This window comes from Oncorhynchus clarkii, chromosome 9 (genome assembly GCF_045791955.1).
Source record: "Oncorhynchus clarkii lewisi isolate Uvic-CL-2024 chromosome 9, UVic_Ocla_1.0, whole genome shotgun sequence".
Taxonomy (NCBI): Eukaryota; Metazoa; Chordata; class Actinopteri; order Salmoniformes; family Salmonidae; genus Oncorhynchus; species Oncorhynchus clarkii.
Window position 1 is genome coordinate 49,578,691 of NC_092155.1, and position 23,088 is coordinate 49,601,778.

Genomic DNA, 23,088 nt, shown 5'->3' on the forward strand with positions numbered 1-23,088 from the left:
ATACCGAGATAACTTTGAAATGACTCATGCAATTATGTGTGCGGTTGTCTGTATACAAATCTTACTGTGAGATGTCCAATTTGAAAAGATATCTAAAGTGTTTGAACATTTGAAATATTTCCACCATATGAAACTATCATACATTGATTTGAAAAACATCTAGTGATAGGTGATGGAAAAGCCAGAAATCCCACAGTGTTCCATCTCTGTGTTCACTGTGGGGTTGACTTCCTGTGACTGGGTCGGGGTGTCGGTTTCCCGGATGAACACAGCATCATAGGAGGGATTTCCACACTGTTGGTCTGGTCATGACAACATAGTCACTTTGCATAACATCCTGGACCGAAGACATGCTTCCAGACAGTTTTATAATCCAAATAACCATGTTTTATTTTTCATCACATTGTTAAGGTATATTCAGACTGCTTTTTTAAAATTACACATTCAATATTGATTTTATAGCTAGTGCACAACAGTGTCTCTAAGAGTTTGAAGAGTATTTACCTTCATTGGAAAAACAAAGGTGAACCATAGCATAAGTGTATAATAGCCCAATGTAACTTATTGAGAACAAATTTGTATGCGGAGTAAACATGGTAGAGCAGTGTCTCTCAGAGCTTTCTCCAACGCTGAGTGCACCAAGTTCACATAGTTGCCTACTGACAATGAACATAATGGACTCTAATGACATTAGTAAAAAAGCAGAGATCAACGAGAGTCCATAATGGCTTCAGAACTATCATGTTGTCCCCCCCTCCACACTCTTACCCCCCACATCACCCCACCACATTGACGCAAACTTTGTGGCATCTGCAAGTGGAAAGTTAAGACTTGCAAAATATGTGCTTTCTGAAAACCAAAAAGAGGAAGAAGAACGTTTGGGGACGGGGTGAAGAACAATTTGTGACAAAAATAGCCAGGCGGAGTTGACAGTTCTGCCACGAAGTAGAAATGTATGAATATGTATGAGAGAACAAGATTAGTGTGAGAGAGAAGTAGAGATAGTGGTTACAGAGAGAGCGAGAGAGTGGGAGAGAGAGAGATAAAGTCGGCGCTCTAGTACAGTGTCAACTCCCCCTGTTTGGCCTTCTGAGACAACAGCAATACTGGGAAGTCAGCGTGAAATACATTATCAGTTGGAGGATAATTGAATATTAATCACAAGGTTATTATCTAGCTAGTCATTATCAAGGTTATTCCATTGAAATGCATAACGCCCACTAGCAAGAACCCTCTACTGAAAGGACAACAGTCAGATGGAAGAAGCTCTGTTCAAGTCTTTGACACTGTCTGTCCCTCTGTTCCAGCAAGGCAGACATTTTCATTGCAATGAGGGGTGATGAGGAGGGTGGAATACAGCTGATAGATGTCCTCCTGGGGACTACAATGCCTTGATCCTCTTTTACATTGAACGTCACATGACTGAGGGAAGAGGAACAACAAAAAGAGGTTGAGGTCTAAGTGTAGTTATTTTACTCTCTTAATAAATGTCATTCAATCTGTGTTTCAGCAACACAGAGCTACAGGCCAAGGGGTTTATATGAAGACAATAGTTTAATGCACAGTTTGTCTCACTTCCCCCACCCTCTCTTTTACCCTATTCTTAGATGAGGGACATTTCCTGTGAAAATAACACATTCTACTGACAATTATGTGTTTCCATCTCGTTGTGACATTCCGGCTACTTCTCAGACATTCAGTAAGCACAGTATAGTAAGTGTGAGCTACAGACCTGTGTTATTTTATCCTTGACCGGTCATCTGTTTCACTTCTGTGGGCTCTTCCCCAGTTACTGTACTAAGAAGGTTGATCCTCTTTTCCTTCTGATGAGGAGCTAGAGGAGAACAAGAGAAAATAATCCCACAGCTTGATACAAGACACACATTTGACTTCATGTGTGATCTTTCTATCTATTTCTCTTTCACTTTCTCTCTCTCTCTCTCTCCCCCTTTCACTTCCCCTTCTCCCCCCCCCCCCCCCCCCCCCCTCTCTATCCATCCTTACCCTCAGTGTCTGTGTCCAGCCTAGTCCACTTCCTCTTGGAACTCTGGCTGCTCTCTGACCCAGACAGACTGCTCTCCACTTCCTGGTCGTCTGAGTTGCTCCCTGCTGCAGTGCTTTGGGCTGACTGTAAATGTCAAACAATGACAAGATACTAACGGTCAATAACCTCAAATCAGTTTCAGTTTACAGACTGTGGACATATAGGGAGAGTAGACACTTGCCTTGCCGTTGGAGTAAAGTTTATTCTGTAATCCATAATTCAGAGCCTCAAGGAGCACCACTGTAATTACAGAGAAACATATCAAACAAAAAAAACGGTTTCTCCCAGTCTTCACCCGGGTACACACCCAAACTACGTACCATGAAGGCTGCCGGCCCCCAGCTGGAATGGCTGGATAAGAAAACAGGGCTCACAGTACATGCATATAAGGAACATGTCTCAAACTACAAAGACGCTCTCCACAAGACCAAGTCTACCCACTACTCAAACATAATCAGTAAAGGTCATAATAGCCTGAGAGTTTTCTTCTGCACAATCAAAAAGCTACAGTACTACAGCCACAGAATGACTCCCCCCCTCAATGCTACAGTTGACCTCTGTCGTCAGTAGCTGGACATCTTCCAAAACAAAATAGACAATAAAATGGATACAGCTCAAACAAAGTCCACTGAGTAAGCTCCCTCCATAGACTCGACTCAGCAACCATTTCCTCCCTCTCCGCCTTCTCCCCTCTTGATGCTGAGTTCATCTCTGGTCTAGTCACCAAATCCAAAGCTTCAACCTGCTCCCTTGATCCTATGCCCACTTCCCTAGTCAAGACATGTCTTCCTGCAATCTCTCCCTTCACGGTTGTTAACGTGTCCTTCTGTTTTGACACTGTTCCACCTGATCTCAAACTGGCTGCTGTCCCACCCATTGTGAAAATAACAAGGACTTGACCCAGCTAACCTCAACAACTACAAGCTAATATCCAACATTCCCTTTATGGCCAATGTACCTTCCCAACTCCATCAGCACATGGCTTCCAATAACGTCTTTGAGCGTCTTCAATCGGGGTTTAGGGCCAACCACAGCATGGAAACGGCTCTGGTTCAAGTGGTAAACGATCTCTACTACTAGTAGATTACTCTGGCTGACTCTAGCAATCTAAACCTCCTCATCCTACTGAACTTCCTCCTTGAAAGAATGGAGAGGCCTCGGGTAATTATCGGAACAGCTCTAGCCTAGTTCAGGTCCTACCTGTTGGACAGGCAGCAGTTAGTGACCCTGGGACACTTCAAATCTGCCCATTATGCTGTCCGCCAGGGAGTCCCCCAAGGCTCAGACCTAGGGCCTCTCCTTTTCATCATCTACATCCTACCCCTCGGCCAAATCATCCATCAATACGGTCTGCAATCCCACTGTTACGCTGATGACATGCAAATCTACGTTCACCTCTGACCTCCCCATCATCACTCAACTGTCTTCAAGAAATAAAATCATGGATGAGTTCAAACTTCCTGCTCAAGGTCCTCATATCAATATTCATATACATGTAATCTCATAATAGTAGAAACAAGTATCATTAATCACCCACGGACTGTTTCATAATAATGGACTATATCACAATGACTGGTACATAATAATGGACTATTCCACCCTGACTGGTTCATAATAATGGACTATTTCACAATGACTAGTTCATAATAATAGACTATTTCACCCTGACTAGTGCATAATAATGGACTGTTCCACCCACGGACTGGTTCATAATAATGGACTTTTCCAACCTGAGTTCCCACACATTGTTTCACATGATATTATTGCAAACGTGACTTTCCTTGAAATTAAGTTGCGGCAATGAGGTGGTTCCAGAACGAGGCAGAGAAAAGAAAAATAAAGTAATACGATTTAATTTCAACAGCGTTAATAGTGTTTTTTAGAAATTCAAGGGTTTGACAATTCAAGAAGTTGGCCTGATGGTTCACTCTGATGTCATCGGCCTCCCCCTTGATTGCGGCAACAATACAGAAGCAATTGAGGAAAAATAGTAACTTCTTTTGGGAGCCATGCTACTTTTTGTAATAGACATGTTTATATTTAATATTTTATTATTTCCTTGTGTATCTTGAAAGGCGCAAAAAAAATGTATTATTATTATTATTATTATTATTATTATTATATGTACTTGTACACATACACATACAGCCTTGTCGCGGTGTTCTGTACCTGGATGCAGTGAGATGGTCAGAACAGGGTCTTTCCTGTCCTTAGACTCCTTTCCTGTTCTTTTATCTGCTTTCCCATCAGCTTCCACCATCTCTGATTGCCCTCCCTCCTGTGGACGGGGTTAGACATATCAAATTACTAAATCACACACGTGTGTGTCAGTGGGGGGTCCTCAGAGGAGGAAGGGGAGGACCATCCTCCTCAGTGAATTTATAAAAAAAATGTAAATGGTAAAATATTGAAAAAGTCATCCTTTTTTAGGAAAAACTATACTAAATGTATTCACACATCACCAAATAATTGATTAAAACACACTGCTTTGAAATGAAGGTCTACAGTAGCATCAACAGCACTCTGTAGGGTAGAAACATGGTGTAGCCGGAGGACAGCTTGCTTCCATCCTCCTTTTGGTGCATTGAATTCAATACAAAACCTAGAAGGCTCATGGTTCTCATCCCCTTCCATAGACTTACATAGTAATTATGACAACTTCTGGAAGACGTCCTCCAACCTATCAGAGCTCATGCAGCATGAACTGACATGTTGTCCACCCAATCAAAGGATCAGAGAATTAGTCTAGTACTGAAAGCATAAGCTACAGCTAGCTAGCACTGCAGTGCATAAAATGTGGTGTGTAATTGACTCAAAGAGAGAGAAATGTAATAGTTGAACAGTTTTCAACAAATACTTTTTTTCAAAAACGAGGGAGAAGAGAGAGAGAGAGAGAGATACAAAAAATTCCTTCAGTTTCACTTACTTAGCTAGCAAATGCAGCTGGCTAGTTTAGTTACTCAAACACCCGGCTCAAACAGAGGGACGCTATGTTAGCTAGCTGGCTATGACTTTCCAACACAACACTGGAACTCTTCCAAGTCAAGGTAAGCTTTTGGTTTAATAATTTATTGCCACCGGGGCCCGCCGGTGTAACTGCTTACTGCCTATATGCACTGTAACGTTACTGCATGATTGTAGCGAGTTTACTAACGCATTAGTTCTATTTGCTATGTTGACTAGGATGTTACTTTAGCTAACATGGGGACAATGATGTAGGCTGTGTGTAGCGGTTATGACATGATTTGGCTTGGAAAGTTTTTTTTGTCTGGTGACGCATAGAGAGTGCATAGAGGTGAGAAGGAATACAATATGGCTGCTATGAAAGTGACCTGTGTTTATGTGTGATCAGGGATGTATTCATTATGCCGATTCTGTTGAAAAACTTTTCTTAAACGGTAGCAAACGAAACGGGGATATAAAATACCTGCATTTGTCCAATAAAACTTGTGTTTGCAACTGTTGGACTAATGATTACACCCTAAATAAGCTAGATACAGGCAAGAGTGTGCAAGACGGTATTGAATGTGTCACTGTCTGTCCATGTGTCACTGTCTGTCACCTCAATTTTCTCTCGACCTGTGTGCACCTACGTTGTAAACTTTCATTCATAGGATAGGTTGTGGAAACCTCATGATGGGTATAGGGAAAACTCAAGTATCATGTAGTAGCCTAAACCTATCAATGTTACAGTGAAATGGTTGAATGGAGTATGAATGACAGTCATCCAACATGCTGTAATAGATAGGAATAATGCCATGGTCATGAAAAAAAAACACTGGTGTGTGTTGGTTTGTCTATTTCACATGTTCATTGAGAGGAATGCTTCCGTAAAGTACCTTGAGGTTGTGATCACTGGGGCTTTGCCTCTGTTGGCTGGAGGGAGGTGTAGAAGAGGAGGATGAGGGAGGAGCAGGTGGAAAAGAAGAGGAAGAGGGAGGACTGGCCTGGATCTGTGGGGAGGAGTCTGTCCTCGTGGCCCTGTTAGATGTCTCTCCCTCTATGTATACATCCTGCAGTGTGGGGCTGGCCTTGCTGTCCTGTGGTGACTTACTGCTTTTGAACCTCCCAGGGTCAGACAGGTCCAGAGGAGAGTCAGCCCCTTTCAGCCCCTCCCCAAACACCCTCTCTGGCTGCACCAACACATCCCGACATGGGTGCTGCACCCCCTGCCTGTCTTGGTCCTGGACCCGTGCAGCTGGGCTCTTCCCAGGCTTGGGCCAGGCCTGCCCAGTGCTCTGCCCCCTGCTCTGGTTGTTGCTGCTGCTCTGCTGGTGGAAGGTCTGGAGGTTGGGGTTAGGGTTGGGGTGGACCACCAGGCCATCGCCAACAGAGGTGGCCAGGGTGCCCCAGTCAGAGTGCTCGGGCAGGGGCCAGGGAACAGAGAGATGGGCACTCTTGATAGGAAATGGACGGTAGGGGACCGGGGCATGGACCAGGTCACATTTTTGCTTCTCATCTCCACGTAGAGAGGAGGAGGATAAAGAGGAGGAAGAAGGGAGAGGGGTGTTCTTCAGGACAAACAGGTGGGGGGGAATGGAGGGAGTGACAGGGTAGCGCTGCTGGCCAATTGTTTCCATACTATGGACTCTAAGAGAAGGGAAGGATGGGGGAAGAGGAGAAAGAGAGGGAAGAGAGGAAAAGGTTATAAGGTAAATGTGCTTCTCTTTTCACTATCTTTTGCTGTTATTGCCTCACTTGCTCACCTCTTCTCTCCAGTGTCGCCTCTGGCTGTACTTTGCTCTGGCCTCAATGCTTGTGGGATGGGAGTGGACATGAATAGAGGCTTATGGGATTTCTGTGTGTGTTAAGAAGGTAGATAGATGGTGGCTGAGAGGGGACATTTTGACTTGTTCTATATTGATCCATATGTTCAGCAATGATTTGTTTTTAAGACAAACAAAATCACTTACATAGGATTGTTTTCCATTCCATCCCTTCACATGTCTACGTTCAAGTAGCGTCTCTATTTTGTCAAAAAGCCCAAAGAAGAAAACAAATCCTGATGATTATACTGGTGATAATTATGAGTTATCATTAATTGACTCGAAATATTTTAAGTTCATGATGAGAAGTGTATTCTTTCCTCTCACCGTCAGCTAAAAAGGAACGTCTGTGGCCCGTCTCAGTATTGACCATGGACAGCCCTGCAGTGGCGCCCTCTGGTGGCTGGCTGAGAGACCTGATGGCTGTGGCGTGTGGCACAGCAGAAGGTGAAATGTCAGCAGACTGCCTGACCTCCGGGGTTGCATCCTGGGAGGAGGAATGTCCACTCTGACCCCTGAAATGACAAGAATGTTATGCTCCAACTAACAAGACAAAATCACATTTATTCACGCAAAGTTACACACAACAATAGGCTCTCTTGTAATAAAACACAGGCTGCGTATACAAAACGACAAGATAACCTTCCTAATATTGATTTGCACACCCAGCCTCCTTTTGCCCTCAGAACAGCCTCAATTCTTCGAGGCATGGACTCTACAAGGTGTCGAAAGCTTTTCACAGAGATGCTGGCCTATGTTGACTCCCACAGTTGCTTCCCACAGTTGTGTCAAGTTGGCTGGATGTCCTTTGGGTGTTGGCCCATTCTTGATACAAACGGGAAACTGTTGAGCGTGGAAAAACTCTGAAGTATTGCAGCTCTTGACACAAACCGGTGCGCCTGGCACCTACTACCTACCGTACCCCGTTCAAAGGCACTTAAATCTTTTATCTTGCCCATTCACCCTCTCACAAACAGTGTGTTCAGAAAGTATTCACACACTTTAAACTTTTCCACATTTTGTTGTGTTACAGCAAGATTTTAAAATAAATGGATTAAATTGAGATGTTGTGTCACTGGTCTACACACGATACTCCATAATGTCAAAGTGGAATTATGTTTTTAGAATGTTTTACAAATTAATTTTAAACGAAATGCTGAAATGTCTTGAGTCAATAAGTATTCAACCCCTTTGTTATGGCAAGCCAAAATTAGTTCAGGAGTACAAATGTGCTTAACAAGTCACATAATAAGTTGCATGGACTGCATGGACTCTGTGTGCAATAATAGTGTTTAACATGATTTTTTAGTGACTACTTCATGTATGTACCACACACATAATTATCTGTAAGGTCCCTCAGTCAAGCAGTGAAATTCAAACACAGATTTAACCACAAAGACCAGTGAGGTTTTGCAATGCCTTGCAAAGAAGGGCTACCTATTGGTAGACGGGTAAAACATTTAAAAGCAGACACTGAATATCCCTTTGAGCATAGTGATGTTATTAATTACACTTAGGATGGTGTATCAATACATCCAGTCACTACAGAGATACAGGTGTCCTTCTTAACTCAGTTGCCAGAGAGGAAGGAAACCACTCAGGGATTTCACTGTGAGGCCAATGGTGACTTTAAAACAATTACATTGTTTAATGGCTGTGACAGGAGAAAACTGAAGATGGATCAGCAACACTGTAGTTACTCCACAATAATAACCTAAATGACAGAGTGAAATGAAGGAAGCCTGTACAGAATACAAATATTCCAAAACATGCATCCTGTTTGCAAAAGTAATAATGCAAAAAATGCAAATAAATGTACTTTATGTACACAACACAAAGCATTATGTTTGGGGAAAATCCAACAACACAAATCACTGAGTACCACTCTTCATATTGTCAAGGATGGTGGTGGCTGCATCATGTTATGCGTATGCTTGTCATCGACAAGGACTAGGGAGCTTTTTAGGACAACAAGAACTGGAATGGAGCTAAGCACAGGCAAAATCCTAGAGGAATACCTGTTTCAGTCTGCTTTCCAATAGACACTGGGAGAAAAATCCACCTTTCAGCAGGACAATAAACTAAAACGCAAGACCAAATCTAAACTGGAATTGCTTACCAAGACAAAATTGAATGTTCCTGAGTGACTTAGTTAAGGTTTTGACTTCAGCTTAAAAATCTATGGCAAGACTTGAAAATGGCTGTCTGGCAATGATCAACCACCAAGTAGACAGAGCTTGAAGAACTTAAAAAATAATAATGTAAATATTTGACAATCCAGGTGTGTAAAACTCAGAAAGACCCAGAAAGACTCACAGCTGTAATTGCTGCCAAAGGTGATTCTAACATGTACAGCTGTGAATACTTATGTAAATCAGACATTTCTGTATTTTGTTTTCAATACAATTCTCCAAAATGTCTATAAACATGTTTTAACTTTGTTATTATGGGGTATTGTGTGTAGATGGATGAGATTGTTTTTATTTTTTTGTTGATGTAACACAACAAAATGTGGAACAAGTCAAGGGGTGTGAATACAAATCCTTCTTTAACCCGTCTCCTCCCCTGCACCGACACTGATTGAAGTGGATTTATCAAGTGACATCAGTAAAGGATCATAGCTTTCACCTGGATTCACCTGGTCAGTCTATGTCATGGAAAGAGCAGGTGTTCATAATATTTGGGTCACTCGGTGCATATAACTCACTCTTGTGCTCCTCTCAGATGACTGACTTCTTCTTGCAGTCTCTGGTTCTCCGTTTTCATTTTGTTCATCTTTCCCACTACAAAATAACCCACAGTCCATGGCTAATGTTTAAGTACTATACTGTAGCTATAAAATAAGCATTATTGTTGGATCTTTACACAATGCTTGAGATGCATGTGAAGGAGGGGTTGATGTGTTAGCTAGCTACCCAGGATGGAAATATGATGGAGGCTCTGGATCTGGGAGGTCTCATACTCCTGCTGCCTGCGCTTGGCCACGTCCTGAGTGACAGTACACCTGTCACAGAGCCCCGCCCTCAACCTGCAGCACAGCGGTCACCAGGGGGTCAAACATTGACACACATTCAGCAACAAATTGTGTTAAGACAGCACACCCTAAAACACCCTATTTTAATATTTATTGTGGTTTAAAAAATATACTCTCCAATTAGTTAGTATACTTTTTTGATATTGTATACTGCACTGTTGGGTAGGGCTTGCAAGTTAAGAATTTCACTGTACATGTGCATGTGAAAAATAAAACGTTCAGCTAAAAATACTAATAGAGAATACCCAAACACAGAGACACACAGAGGGACCCACCTATTTTCCAGCTGTTTGATGTTTTCTGTAAGTAACCTCTGGTGCTCTTTCAGCTGTTGGTTCTTGTTAAACAGCTCCTCCATTTGCTTTGTTTCACTACTCAGAGTAACACACCAAGAACTGCCATCACTACATCTCCCATATATCAACATGTCACCTTTAATGAAGTGCTTTACTCACCAGCTGTTTTTATTGTTCAGCTCCTGAAATGTCTCTTGCCATTCTAGAGAGAGAGAGAGAGAGAGAGAGAAAGATAAATAGAACGAGACATAGAAATAGAAATATAGAGAGAGAAATAGAGAGAGAGAGAAACATGTGAAATAGCTGTTTTCACATGTTGAGCTTCAATTTTACTTGTGAAACCACATTTTTAACATGTATTCAATTTAGTGTTCACATGTTAACACCACCTTTCCATATGAGGAGTATAACATGTTTTTCACCTCACATGTAGAATTGCACGTTCACAAGCGAAAAACAATCAAATGTAAAAATGTAATTTGCAGTTTCATATGTGGAAAATGTTCAAGTGAACTTGCAATTCCAGACATCAAAGTGAAAATCTAATTGAAAGTTCCACATGTAAAAAAAACTCCACATTTATTCCAATGTTTTAAATTAAGTAAATGTAAACAAACACTGTAAAGTCTAAAAACATTGTTAAACAATCATTTTGATATCATGGATGGTTAGTCCGTTAATTGTAGTCTATGGATTTGAGTTGTTGCGTTTTTCAGCCCCATTGCTTTTTACCGAAACTGTGGCGGGGAGGGCACTTTGTTAATGTTTCAATTAAGGATTGACACTTTAAACACCTTTAATAGAGTAATAGTGTTATTATATTGTGCAATCCTCAAGTGAGTGAGTAACATTTGTGCCATTAATATCCAGTGTTGGGGAGTTGTAGATCAACTAGCAGTATTTTCGGTAGTTAATTAAAAACAATTGCCATGTAGTGGTGTAGCTAACTACTGGAACTTCACACTACTTTTCTTTGCTAAAATAAACTAAAACATGGGTGAAGACGGCATCAGACCTGCCTAATTCTCATTTGAAACATCGTTTTGTGTTTAATAGGCTAAATAACACATCCTGTTAACATCTGACTCCAGAGTGATCTATTCTTGCAATGTGAAGTCTATGAAATTTCACATTTAGATATGATCATTTTTCACTAAGTAGTTTGGATGTAGTGAACTACTCTTTCAAAGTAACTTTAGTTAGGTAGCTATATTTTTCTAAAGGGTAGCTTTAGTGTAGTTGAACCTTTTCCAGTGTGAAATAATAGCTTGGTAAACCATATTTTCAGAGTGGCTTCCCCAACACTGTAAATAGAAAACCAAACTTCTGATGTCGAGATCAACATTCTTAGTGTTGCAAACAAAAATAATGATGATATTGAAAGCAAAACATAAACTCAAAAGTTACATTTTTTTGTTCCAGTTGTAAGTTTTGACTCATTCATTCTAGCAACATAGAAACATACCACCCTTCATCCCACTGCTGATTTGCCTAAGCAGGTTTGGTCCTGGATTGGAGACCAGATATTGCTGGAAGTGGTGACAAATAAATGTGTGTTTGTTTGTTTTTCATGTACATGTGAAACTTCACGTGTCAAAAAAACACATCTGACTTGTGAAAATTTCACGGGGAAAAAATGAAAAAAAACAATTCACAGGGGGAAATCTTTGCGTGATTTCCCGAAAACCACACGTGCATAATTAAGTGCTACACATTACAGACACTCAGCTTCCAGTATTACAAAGACATTATTTGCTGTTACAAAGACGTAATAAAGTTTTTGATTTAAAAAAATAATAATTTACCCCTTTTTCTCCCCAATTTCGTGGTATCCAATTGTTGTAGTAGCGACAAAGGTTGAAAGTCATGCGTCCTCCGATACACAACCCAACCAGCCGCACTGCAGCGCCTCCAACCCGGAAGCCAGCCGCACCAATGTGTCGGAGGCTACACCGTGCACCTGGCAACCTTGGTTAGCCACAGGAATCGCTGGTGCGCGATGAGACAAGGACATCCCTACCGACGCTAGGCCAATTGTGCGTCGCCCCACGGACCTCCCGGTCGCGGCCGGTTACGACAGAGCCTGGGCGCAAACCCAGGGACTCTGATGGCACAGCTGGCGCTGCAGTACAGCGCCCTTAACCACTGCGCCACCCGGGAGGCCAAGACGTAATAAAGTTGTTAGTCCATTCACTCTTTTGTTTTGACTCACGTTTCAGAGTATCAGTGACACTGATACTGTTGGAGGAATGCTCACTCACCTTTGACCTCTCTCTCATGGGCCTCCCTCAGTTTGTGGAAGAGCTTGTTGAAACCCTCCAGAGCCATGGTAACACTAGGCTGTCACAGCTGACCTGGACACAGAGCCCCTCTTTCGCTCAGCTGTCATCCACTACAGTCAGCAATGTCATCAACTGGGGAAGATATTCCAACCAAAATAGTTAACTGTACATTCAGATCTACAGAAGAGCATGCTAGTGTGCATTCTGCACAGCAGCCCTTATGGCCTTGCCCCGCACAAACGTGAGGGTAAAATTGTACAGAGATACGGGAAACTATAACGTTTTCAGAGGACTGCGCCGAAGGCCTCAATTTGTGTGTGTGTGTGTGTGTGTGTGTGTGTGTGTGTGTGTGTGTGTGTGTGTGTGTGTGAGAGAGAGAGGGAGAGAGAGAGAGAGAGAAGCACTTGATAGCTGTATACTTCCCTCTCCTATGTTCTAGAATCTAGACTAGAGGTCAATATATAAGTCATAGAATAAGAAACATTCTTGGTGAAATCTCATTATTGCTGTAAGGTGACAATGCAATCCTGTCATGTGATATCCTTACAATTGGGCCATGAAACATAACATGTCTGAGGGAAGCAGTATTCCTAGGACATTCATAGGGCATGTGAAGTTGTTGTTGAGATATTGAAGCGGGCACAACTCTAAAGTGACACACATTATTATAATATAAAATATTTGTATTGAGTCCTGACTACTTCCCTCTTTTCTTTGTACTTATTTTCACCCATATGACCAAGAATCTCAGTCCAAAAATGAGATGTTTGAGGGTGTGTCTACACATTCGAAAACACTATTTTGCATTTTGATCAGAGTCGTTCTCTCGGCATGTTGGGATACGTTGACTAAATGTCCCGAACGTTGCAGCGAAGCAAGAGAAGACCTGCCTGTCTTCCACTGCTGGCTGGCTTTCATGGTTCTCTACTGTACGTCACAAACTCTCAGTTCAACTGTAACATACACACTTATACAACACTGTATCTACAAGAACATTATAAACACGGTATATTACACACACCTATATTAGGATTTAGACTAAAATCGCTTGTTTGATCTAAGTAAAAGTACATTTGCTCTTATTGATCATTCAGAAAATTCACAGAACAATAGGCCTGATTTGCTCATACCAAAGTACATGTATCTAATGAAATGCCCTGTAAATACCTGTTTGTTTGCTGTAAATGAATACTGACGAGCTGTATTACTGTGTAACTGTGCACTGCATTATGGTGTTAACACAACAAAGTAGGAATTGCAGAGCTCTAGACACTTGGAGAAGAGAATGTCGGTATACAGTATAAGGATACAGCGAGGTGGCTAAAGAGTCTGTGACACACATCAAGAAATGCAGTCTCAAAGTGTCAATGAAGCCTGAAAAATCAAAGACTTAGCATGCATTTACTGAAATGAGACACAATGGCACTCACACATAGACACAAATACATGCATGCAAACTGCAGGTGGCAGTAACAAGGCTACATTTTCTATATCAATAGAAATATAGACTCAGCTATATGGTACCTACTAGTGACGTACGGGTTGACTCATAACCCCCAGTCCCTGCGGCTATATCCTCGTGGCGGACCGGTTTAAGGTCATTAAATAGTGTGTGGCTGAAGGGCGGGTGGGCTGGTTAAATAAAAAGAAACAATACCTTAAAAAAAACATAAGTGTATAATTCTTGTGCAATTTATATAGGCTACATTGAGTTTTTTTCTGGTATTAGTGCTTAAGCCAAAACTTTAGGGCTTAACTGTAGGCAAGCCACATAGCCCACACAGCCAATCGCGAAATAACGCTTTTGGGAAAGGGCAGAAAAAGCTAACGTCAAACCACCGAGAAAAAAGGACATTGTCGAAGTTTAATTCAATATGACAAAAGCTGCAAAAGAAAAGTGATGTTTGGAAAATATTTGTTGAAGTGGTAAAATAGGATGATAGCAGTGCCGGCTACATTATGTAAGATGATTGTGATGATTATGTGATGATTGTGAAGCGCTATACAAGACGGGACTTCAAATAGGCCTATGGCATATCAAGGGAACTGTGGCCTACTGTTTTGATGAGTAGTCGTGGCCAAAAGTTTTGAGAATGACACAAATATACATTTTCACAAAGTCTGCTGCCTCAGTTTGTATGGCAATTTGCATATACTCCAGAATGTTATGAAGAGTGATCAGATGAATTGCAATTAATTGCAAACGTCCCTCTTTGTCATGCAAATGAACTTGAACTCCCAAAAAACATTTCCACTGCATTTCAGCCCTACCACAAAAGGACCAGCTGACATCATGTCAGTGACTCTCTCGTTAACACAGGTGTGAGTGTTGATGAGGACAGGGCTGGGGATCACTCTGTCATGCTGATTGAGATCTAATAACAGACTGGAAGCTTCAAAAGGAGGGTGGTGCTTGGAATCATTGTTCTTCCTCTGTCAACCATGGTTACCTGCAAGGAAACATGTGCCGCCATCATTGTTTTGCACAAAAAAGGCTTCACAGGCCAGGATATTGCTGCCAGTAAGATTGCACCCCAATCAACCATTTATCGGATCATCAAGAACTTCAAGGAGAGCTTTTCAATTGTTGTGAAGAAGGCTTCAGGGCACCCAAGAAAGTCAAGCAAGCGCCAGGACCGTCTCCTAAAGTTGATTCAACTGCAGGATCGGGGCACCACCAGTACAGAGCTTGCTCAGGAATGGCAGCAGGCAGGTGTGAGTGCATCTGCACGCACAGTGAGGCAAAGACTTTTGGAGGATGGCCTGGTGTCAAGAAGGGCAGCAAAGAAGCCACATCTCTCCAGAAAAAGCTTCAGGGACAGACTGATATTTTGCAAATGGTACAGGGATTGGACTGCTGAGGACTGGGGTAAAGTCATTTTCTCTGATGAATCACCTTTCTGATTGTTTGGGGCATCCGGAAAAAAGCTTGTCCGGAGAAGACAAGGTGAGCGCTACCATCAGTCCTGTGTCATCCCAACAGTAAAGCATCATGAGACCATTCATGTGTGGGGTTGCTTCTCAGCCAAGGGAGTGGGCTCACTCACAAATTTGCCTAAGAACACAACCATGAATAAAGAATGGTGCCAACACATCCTCCGAGAGCAACTTCTCCCAACCATCCAGGAACAGTTTGGTGACAAACAATGCCTTTTACAGCATGATGGAGCACCTTGCCATAAGGCAAAAGTGATAACTAAGTGGCTCGGGGAACAAAACATCGATATTTTGGGTCCATGGCCAGGAAACTCCCCAGACCTTAATCCCATTGAGAACTTGTGGTCAATCCTCAAGAGGCGGGTGGACAAACAAAACCCCACAAATTCTGACAAACTCCAAGCATTGATTATGCAAGAATGGGCTTCCATCAGTCAGGATGTGGCCCAGAAGTTAATTGACAGCATGTCAGGGCTGAATGCAGAGGTCTTGAAAAAGAAGGGTCAACACTGCAAATATTGACTCTTTGCATCAACTTCATGTAATTGTCAATAAAAGCCTTTGACACATATGAAATTATTTTAATTATACTTCAGTATTCCATCGTAACATCTGACAAAAATATCTAAAGACACTGAGGCAGCAGACTTTGTGAAAATGTATATTTGTGTCATTCTCAAAACCTTTGGCCAGGACTGCAGGTCTATAACCTCTCACATAGCCTTAATATTAACTCCTGCAGAATTTCAGCATTTCTTGCTGTAAAATGATACACCAAATGTAGGCTAAATGTGGACATGGGAACAGGAGTGGAGAATGATTTCTTTCTTTCTGCATCTTGAAGGAATGCAATGCTCAGTTAGATACCATCTGTAGAGGTGTTCACTTTGTCATAAAAGCTGATAGTATTTCAACCACATAGGCTTAAAATATGCATCCAAGCCGAACTGAAATCTTATCAGAAAAACATTGGGTCGTTTTCACAGGTTTATTTTCCTTTTCAACCGGTCAAACTGGTGTCATTTGTCATTTTGACAGAAAATCTTTCCAGTTTTTGTGTTGCACTATTGTGTTTTCTCCCCAGTCCCTTAACGTCTTTGCTCCGCGAAAGATGACAGAGAAACTTTACAGATGTCAACTAGATTGAAGCATTAATTCTAGCGATCTATTACATTATTCTGTTGACCAAGGTTTTGTTTAGTCTTCTAGGGCATCATATAATGACAGAACAGAAGCTGCAGGTATCTAATTATAGACAAGTTGACTAACAAATAGCCTACCAAAATGTCGGGAATTATAAGCAGAAACATGTTTAAATCAGGCAACAAAAAAGATCCTGCAACCCCTACATTTTCTATTTTTGAGGGTTAGTGGTTGGGTGTGGGCCTCAGATTTTCACTTTAACACACATAGTCGGGCGGTTGCCAACAGGTTATTAGCAATTGTGGGTAGGTGAACAAACAGCTGACACTCGCACCTGTAGTACCTACCACTAAAGGCGCATTTTAGGAATTTAAAAACAAGAAAATGGTAACCCCCCCATTTGTATTGGTAACAGCTGGGAATGGAGACAGAGAAATGTAATGTCATTCGAAAACATAATGTTGACTTTCCCTGCTATGCGGATGACACACAGCTGTACATTTCAATGAAACATGGTGAAGCCCCAAAATTGCCCTCGCTAGAAGCATGTGTTTCAGACATAAGGAAGTGGATGGCTGCAAACATTCTACTTTTAAACTCGGACAAAACAGAGATGCTTGTTCTAGGTCCCAAGAAACAAAGAGATCTTCTGTTGAATCTGACAATTAATCTTAATGGTTGTACAGTCTTCTCAAATACAACTGTGAAGGACCTCGGCGTTACTCTGGACCCTGATCTCTCTTTTGAAGAACATATCAAGACTGTTTCAAGGACAGCTTTTTTCCATCTACGTAACATTGCAAAAATCAGAAACTTTCTGTCCAAAAATGATGCAGAAAAATGTATCCATGCTTTTGTCACTTCTAGGTTAGACCACTGCAATGCTCTACTTTCCGGCTACCCGGATAAAGCACTAAATAAACTTCAGTTAGTGCTAAATACGGCTGCTAGAATCCTGACTAGAACCAAAAAATGTGATCATATTACTCCAGTGCTAGCCTCCCTACACTGGCTTCCTGTCAAGGCAAGGGCTGATTTCAAGGTTTTACTGCTAACCTACAAAGCATTACATGGGCTTGCTCCTACCTATCTCTCTGATTTGGTCCTGCCGTACATACCTACACGTACGCTACGGTCACAAGACGCAGGCCTCCTAATTGTCCCTAGAATTTCTAAGCAAACAGCTGGAGGCAGGGCTTTCTCCTATAGAGCTCCATTTTTATGGAATGGTCTGCCTACCCATGTGAGAGACGCAAACTCGGTCTCAACCTTTAAGTCTTTACTGACGACTCATCTCTTCAGTGGGTCATATGATTGAGTGTAGTCTAGCCCAGGAGTGTGAAGGTGAATGGAAAGGCTCTGGAGCAACGAACTGCCCTTGCTGTCTCTGCCTGGCCGGTTCCCCTCTTTCCACTGGGATTCTCTGCCTCTAACCCTATTACAGGGGCTGAGTCACTGGCTTACTAGGGCTCTTTCATACTGTCCCTAGGAGGGGTGCGTCACTTGAGTGGGTTGAGTCACTGATGTGATCTTCCTGTCTGAGTTGGCGCCCCCCCTTGGGTTGTGCGTTGCAGAGATCTTTGTGGGCCTTGTCTCGGGATGGTAAGTTGGTGATTGAAGATATCCCTCTAGTGGTGTGGGGGCTGTGCTTTGGCAAAGTGGGTGAGGTTATATTCTTCCTGTTTGGCCCTGTCTGGGGGTGTCATCGGATGGGGCCACAGTGTCTCCTGACCCCTCCTGTCTCAGCCTCCAGTGTTTATGCTGCAGTAGTTTATGTGTCGGGGGACTAGGGTCAGTTTGTTATATCTGGAGTACTTCTCCTGTCCTATCCGGTGTCCTGTGTGAATTTAAGTATGCTCTCTCTAATTCTCTCTTTCTTTCTGTCTTTCTTTCTCTCTCTCGGAGGACCTGAGCCCTAGGACCATGCCTCAGGACTAACTGACATGATGACTCCTTGCTGTCCCCAGTCCACCTGGCCGTGCTGCTACTCCAGTTTCAACTGTTCTGCCTGTGATTATTATTATTTGACCATGCTGGTAATTTATGAACATTTGAACATCTTGGCCATGTTCTGTTATAATCTCCACCCGGCACAGCCAGAAGAGGACTGGCCACCCCACATAGCCTGGTTCCTCTATAGGCTTCTTCCTAGGTTTTGGCCTTTCTAGGGAGTTTTTCCTAGCCACTGTGCTTCTACACCTGCATTGCTTGCTGTTTGGGGTTTTAGGCTGGGTTTCTGTACAGCACTTTGAGATATCAGCTGATGTACGAAGGTCTATATAAATACATTTGATTTGATTTGGTTTAAGCACTCTTATATTGATCAACAGACTATGGATGCAAGGACTGATCATCCATCACATAAAAATTATAGTTAACCAAGTTTTAACCAGTCCAAAAATGTATGAACCGATCCCTGCTTTCCCCTTTAATTGTGCAATGCTGTACAAAACAGTGTTGGGAAACAGACATAATCACAACAATGGGTTATGTTCACAAAATGTTATTATTTGTGCTCTGAGAAAGTGCACAGGCTACTGTGAGGTGGCAGGTAGCCTAGCAGTTCCGTTGGGCCAGTAAGTGAAAGGTCGATGTGCCCTTGAGCAAGGCAATTAACCCTAATTTGCTCCAGGGGCACCATTCTACTATGGCTGACCCTGTAAAACAACACCTTTCACTGCACACATCCAGTGTTTGTTGCCTTCATGCTCTGTCGCCTACTCTGTCCCAATCAACACATGGATCACTAGCTCACTGTCAATCCACAAACCATTATTCCATCATCTGACAAATTCAATGTGAACCCTGCCCACTTCCCTACACTGTGTTTGGTTCATTTAAAAACATATTATGTGGCCTCCTGAGTGGCGCAGCGGTCTAAGGCTCCGCATCACATTATTGCGATGTCACTGGGGTTTGATCCCAGGCTGTATCATTACCGGCCGTGACCAGGAGTCCCATAGAGCGCTGCACAATTGGCCCAGCGTCGGGAGGGTTTGGCCTGGGGGGCTTTACTTGGCTCACTGCGCTCTAGTGACTCCTTGTGGCGAGCCGGGTGCCTGCAGGCTGACCTCGGTTGTCAGTTGAACAGTGTTTCCTCCGACACATTGGTGCAGCTGGCTTCTGGGTTAAGCGAGCGGGTGTTAAGATACGAAGTTTGGTGGGTCATGTTTCGGAGGACGCATGACTAGACCTTCACCTCTCCCGAGCCCGTTGGGGAGTTGCAGCGTTGAGACAAAATCGTAATCACAAAAGAGGGGGTAAAAATTTAACACAAAAAATCATTGTGTTTGCATACAAGATGCAATTAGAGATACGTGTATTTTAACCATGAATAAACACTACTAGCCATTTGTCCTGTAAATCATGCAATTTAATATGGAGAACATCTTCCTCTTCTTCATTTTATAGATAATTCCTCATTCACCCATCCTTTCTCTAAATATTATATTTTTCTATTTCTAATGAGAATTTAATGAGGGTACATAAGGAAACAATTATTTCCTGCACAGTAAAATCGCAAGAGTTCCTTTAACTTCTATGGAGTCACTTGTAACACTATTTTTGAGGTTTATATGGTCCCACCCCTATTTGGTGTTTAAACTACTCTAGTTGGGCTGTTCATATTTTTGGAGTACAAAATTACACTAAAAGGAGTAAGTATCCACCTCTCAGAGAGTTGATTAAATTTAACTCCAAATGCCATTTACTCTTTTCAGTATAGTTTTTAATGAACTCCCTTGCCAATTATACCCTGCTCAAAACAAATAAAGGGAGCACTTAAACAACACAATGTAACTCCAAGTCAATCACACTTCTGTGAAATCAAACTGTCCACTTAGGAAGCAACACTGATTGACAATAAATTTCACATGCTGTTGTGCAAATGGAGTAGACAACAGGGGGAAATTATAGGCAATTAGCAAGACACCCCCAAAAAGGAGTGGTTCTGCAGGTGGGGACCACAGACCACTTCTCAGTTCCTATGCTTCCTGGCTGATGTTTTGGTCACTTTTGAATGCTGGTGGTGCTTTCACTCTAGTGGTAGCATGAGACGGAGTCTACAACCCACACAAGTGGCTCAGGTAGTGCAGCTCATCCAGGATGGCACATCAATGCGAGCTGTGGCAAGAAGGTTTGCTGTGTCTGTCAGCGTAGTGTCCAGAGCATGGAGGCGCTACCAGGAGACAGGCCAGTACATCAGGAGACATGGAGGAGGCCGTAGGAGGGCAACAACCCAGCAGCAGGACCGCTACCTCCGCCTTTGTGCAAGGAGGAGCAGGAGGAGCACTGCCAGAGCCCTGCAAAATGACCTCCAGCAGGCCACAAATGTGCATGTGTCTGCTCAAACGGTCAGAAACAGACTCCATGAGGGTGGTATGAGGGCCCGACGTCCACAGGTGGGGGTTGTGCTTACAGCCCAACACCGTGCAGGACGTTTTTCATTTGCCAGAGAACACCAAGATTGGCAAATTCGCCACTGGCGCCCTGTGCTCTTCACAGATGAAAGTAGGTTCACACTGAGCACATGTGACAGACGTGACAGTTGGGGAGACGCCGTGGAGAACGTTCTGCTGCCTGCAACATCCTCCAGCATGACCGGTTTGGCGGTGGGTCAGTCATGGTGTGGGGTGACATTTCTTTGGGGTGCCGCACAGCCCTCCATGTGCTCGCCAGAGGTAGCCTGACTGCTATTAGGTACCGAGATGAGATCCTCAGACCCCTTGTGAGACCATATGCTGGTGCGGTTGGCCCTGGGTTCCTCCTAATGCAAGACAATGCTAGACCTCATGTGGCTGGAGTGTGTCAGCAGTTCCTGCAAGAGGAAGGCATTGATGCTATGGACTGGCCAGCCCGTTCCCCAGACCTGAATCCAATTGAGCACATCTGGGACATCATGTCTCGCTCCATCCACCAACGCCACGTTGCACCACAGACTGTCCAGGAGTTGGCGGATGCTTTAGTCCAGGTCTGGGAGGAGATCCCTCAGGAGACCATCCGCCACCTCATCAGGAGCATGCCCAGGCATTGTAGGGAGGTCATACAGGCACGTGGAGGCCACACACACTACTGAGCCTCATTTTGACTTGTTTTAAGGACATTACATCAAAGTTGGATCAGCCTGTAGTGTGGTTTTCCACTTTAATTTTGAGTGTGACTCCAAATCCAGACCTCCATGGGTTGATCAATTTGATTTCCATTGATCATTTTCGTGTGATTTTTTTGTCAGCACATTCAACTATGTAAAGAAAAAATTATTTAATAAGAATATTTCATTCATTCAGATCTAGGATGTGTTATTTTAGTGTTCCCTTTATTTTTTTGAGCAGTGTACTTGTATGTCTTTTTAAAATTAACAATCAACTATAGCAGAGTACATTTCACTTTTAGTTTACTTCCTTTGAGTTATAACGATGTAAAGCCTTATTTGAATATTTCTTAATGTGTCACATTATGGTGGTTTGCAATGTGATTTCCAATCTCTGTTGGAAGCCAACTTCCAAGAAGATGGCCAGCACTAATATCACTCACAACTTGCATTTAGAATGGCTGTCAGTGTAGGGAAGAACTCACAATACATGAAGACTACCTACATCATGTAAACTAGAACAACTATAGCACTTGCTAATGGTTGCTATGAATCCGACTACTTATAGATTGTATTCGTTTAGAAAAAACGTATGTTTCTTATCTTTCAGTAGCATAAAATGAATGTACTGTACATGCGAAAACACAGATATTGAAACAAAACATTTTAAACTCAACCTGCAAAAGAGAATGCTGGGAAATATGACAATGATGCCCCTCCCACATCTGTGTATAACTCCGTAGATTTAACTCCCTGTCTCTGGTTACTCTTAATGTAGTTAAAAGTACTCCATCCCAATGAACTACAGTCATCAACACTAACTTCAGGGAGCGTATCATTCTCTTGAGGGTTCAGATAACTCCCAGTAGAGTCAATTTAACCCTAATTTCTTTAACACTGGGATTTCAACCATTCTTGATCTACTGTTTGTATGCTAATGAATGGACTCTCCTGCCCAGCCTTACTCCTGCCACCTGCCCACCTGCCAACCCGCCCAAACCTTACATGCCCCTGCTCCCCACTCACACTAACAGCAGGCTCACTCACCTCTTCCCAGTACCATCAACAACCCAATTGTCCCTTCTGCTCCAATCAGAATCAGAATCCCTCTCGTCCTTAGCCCTGGAGAGTTGGTTGATCAGTGCCAGAGAAGGATAGAGAAACAGAGAGAGAAAGCAAGAGAGGAAAAGGAGGCATGGAGAGCGCTCCCCCCTCCCCCCAATCTCCACCCTGGGAACAGGTTGGAGCGGTCCTCCTCCAGAGGACACAAACACAGACGCCTGGGCCAGTTCTTCCTTGATATTCCGGTTGTGCAGAAATCCCCAAAAACCGGCCCAACCGGCTTTATGAACCCTAGAAAAAAGAGAGAAACTCAAACACACAACAGAGAAACTCAAACACACAATGCCATGCATTAAATGTTTCACTCCTACAATTCTGAATTAAGAGAGGAGATCTTAAAAAAAAAAAAACATAAATCATGGTCTATAAATACTG

General features: G+C 42.8%; 1 pseudogene; it reads right to left on the reverse strand.

Moving 5' to 3' along the window:
• Positions 1–1,737: 1,737 nt before the first annotated feature.
• LOC139417563 (uncharacterized) lies at positions 1,738–22,741 on the reverse strand (annotated as a pseudogene).
• Between the last annotated feature and the right edge of the window lie 347 nt (positions 22,742–23,088).